The sequence below is a fragment of the Pongo abelii genome, chromosome X (genome assembly GCF_028885655.2).
Source record: "Pongo abelii isolate AG06213 chromosome X, NHGRI_mPonAbe1-v2.0_pri, whole genome shotgun sequence".
Lineage (NCBI taxonomy): Eukaryota > Metazoa > Chordata > Mammalia > Primates > Hominidae > Pongo > Pongo abelii.
The window spans coordinates 69,306,762-69,309,940 of record NC_072008.2 but is presented as its reverse complement, the minus strand read 5'-3'; the positions used below and the strand labels follow the sequence as shown (position 1 = coordinate 69,309,940).

Sequence of the window (3,179 nt, the reverse complement as noted above, 5' to 3'; positions counted from 1 at the left end):
AAAGGAACTGGATCATGTCCTTTGCAGAAAGATGGATGAAGCTGGAAGCCATTATCCTCAGCAAACTAATGCAGAAACAGAAAACCAAACATGGCATGTTCACACTTATAAGTGGGAGGTGAACAATGAGAACACATGGACACAGAAAGGGGAACAACACTTACTGGGGCCTGTTGGGGGATGCGGGAGAGCATTAGGAAAAAAAGCTGATGCATGCTGGCATTAATACCTAGGTGATGGGTTGATAGGTGCAGAAAGCCACTATGGCATATGCTTACCTATGTAACAAACCTGCACATCCTGCACATGTACTCTAGAACTTAAAGAAAAAAAAATCAAAAATAAATTTAAAAATAAAACAATTGTACTCATGGAGACAGATGGTAGAAGGATGGTTACCAGAGGCTGGGAAGAATAGTAGTGGTGGGAGGGAAATGGGGATGGTTAATGGGTATAAAAAATAGAAAGGATAAGACCTAGTATTTGCTAGCACAACAGTATGACTATAGTCAAAAATAATTTAATTGTACATTTTGAAATAACTAAAAGAGTATAGTTGGATTGCTTATAACACAAAGGATAAATGCTTGAGGTGATTCACCCTGATGTGATTATTATGCATGGCATGCCTGTATCAAAATATTTCATGTAACCTATAATTATATACACCTACTATGTACCCAAAAAATTAAAAATAGGTCAGGTGGTGGCTAAGCCTGTATTCCCAGCACTTTGGGAAGCCAAGACAGGTGGATCAATTGAGGTCAGGAGTTCAAGACCAGCCTGGCCAACATGAGGAAACCCCAATTCTACTAATAATACAAAAAATTAGCCAGGTGTGGTGGCAGGCACCTGCAATCCCAGCTACTCAGGAGGCTGAGGCAGGAGAATGGCTAGAACCTGGGAGGTGGAGGTTACAGTGAGCCGAGATTGCGCCATTGCACTCCAGCCTGGGCAACAAGAGCAACACCCCGTCTCAAAAAAAAAATTATAATTAACGAAATATTGAGCAAGTGCGCCTGTGCTGCCTCCGTCAGCCGAAGTCGGGAACATGGCCATGTGGTCGATGTGGGCGGGCCACCAGCAGGTGTAGCACCTACTGGCCTAGAGTGCCTCATGGGAGAGCAAGGGATGCCCACTTCCATTCAGCACTGCCACCCAGGGAACCGCTGGTGAGGACTGCCATTCCGAGGACCCTCCTGATGAGCTTGGGCCGTCTCTTGCTGAACAAGACTTAAGGGTAAAAGCTGTTAAACTGGAGAAGGAAGTGCAGGATTTAATGGTGAGATACCAGAGAGCTATAGCTGATTGTGAAAACATAAGGAGGTGAACCCAGAGATGTGTGGAAGATGCCAAGTTATTTGGAATCCAGAGTTTCTGTAAGGACTTAGTGGAGGTGGCTGACATTTTGGAGAAGACTACAGAGTGCATTTCTGAAGAATCAGAGCCTGGGGACCAGAAGCTCACTCTGGAGAAAGTCTTCCAACGGTTGTTACTTTTAGAAGCAAAGCTGAAAAGTGTGTTTGCCAAGCATGACCTTGAGAAGCTGACACCCATTGGTGACAAATATGATTCCCATGAGCATGAATCCTCTGCATTGTGCCAGCTGGTGTTGTGGTGCAGTCTGGCACCATGGCATTAATGAGACAAGATGGTTACAAACTTCATGGCTGGACCATTAGACTTGCCCAGGTAGAAGTGACAGTGGAGTCTCAGAGAGGACTGTGAAGAAGCCATCAGGAAATGAATGTTCTCCCAGAGTGCGGTTACCTGTGTTTCTTTTATTTATTAAAGTAGTTTTGTATTGCACATGTGGTACTTCATGTGATATGTTTTGGATTTAGTCATATTGGTTTTATTTCTAAGATATTCTATTGATTTAATGTGACATGTTTTGTGTCATCAGAAGTCTTACCATTGGGCATTTGAATAGTGTGACATCTTCCGATGGCCTTTATGAAAACATGGTTAGGAAAATTGGTACTCTGATGAATTTGAATCCAAAATTCTTTTAACTATGTGTTTTCAACTACATGTTCCTTCCTAGTAGTCCCTATAACAGGAATTTTATAGTATCTTGTATTTTGTGGAAAAAGGAGATGGTAGGGATTGGTTCAACATTTAGGTACTTAGAGGATAAGTCTTCTTTGTATTCTTGTAAATTTACTCTTGTATACATTTAGATCATTTGGATTTATTTTATACACATAGATTTTCGGGACTTTACCTTTTGCTTTCTTTCCTTTTAGTCGTCTTTTGTACTTGTAATGCAACTAGATAGGCTTTATGCTCACATCATTGTCTCATACCCACCTTTTCTCATCCCCAGTTGCAGGGGCTAAAGGTCTAGGTGAGACTTGGAAGGAAAGGAACATGAGAAAATTTGAGTTACCTAAGACCCTTTCAAGCAAGAATGACCAAAAAGCCTTGGGCTGTCTTTGCTCTGAGTTATCTTCAAATTATTTTCAGCCTCCCTGTCATATAATCATTTTTGGCAAATTGAGTTAGCACTAACAGCTAACTACCCAGATGGCTGTATTCAGATAATTTACCTACAACTTCTTATTCTACCAGCCCTTACTCCTCTTCCCCTTTGTCAATTTTGCCTTATAATCCTTTATTAGATGATGGGAGGTGATGATCAAGACAAAAGTGTTAGGTCCCCATGATTTCGCATTTCATTTATTAATAGTTATGCTTACATTTTTTAAGCTTCCTCTTGATCTATTTATGTTATTTTTTGTGATAAGAACACTAAACATAAGTATTCACTCCTTTCAGCAATTTATTTTCTGTGTTGCCCAGGCTGACCTCCAACTCCTCGGATCAAGAAATTCTGCCTCAGCCTGCCAAGTAGCTAGGACTACAGGCACTTACCACTCTGCCTGAGAATTTTTTTTTTTTAGTTGGTACTCACAAATCACTACCTCTGTTATACTGACAAGCTTTATTTCCTATTTTTTGTATCTGTTAGTTCACATTTGTGTAAACATCTAGCTCATCTTTTATATATTAACCTCCTAGAGTTAATGGGATTATGTGTTTTTTTTTCAGTCTTATAGCTGGCGTTCTCTAAAAGATTTGTCCAATAAATGACTTAATGAATGAATGATACATCAGTCAAACTTTAGGGAGGCAGTCAATTATGGATATTTTAATGTTGGAATAGGCCTTAACGA

At 40.3% G+C, this 3,179-nt stretch overlaps 1 pseudogene; it reads left to right on the top strand.

Moving 5' to 3' along the window:
• The first annotated feature begins 1,039 nt into the window (after positions 1–1,039).
• Positions 1,040–1,728, top strand: LOC100455881 (grpE protein homolog 2, mitochondrial-like; annotated as a pseudogene).
• Positions 1,729–3,179: the final 1,451 nt, after the last annotated feature.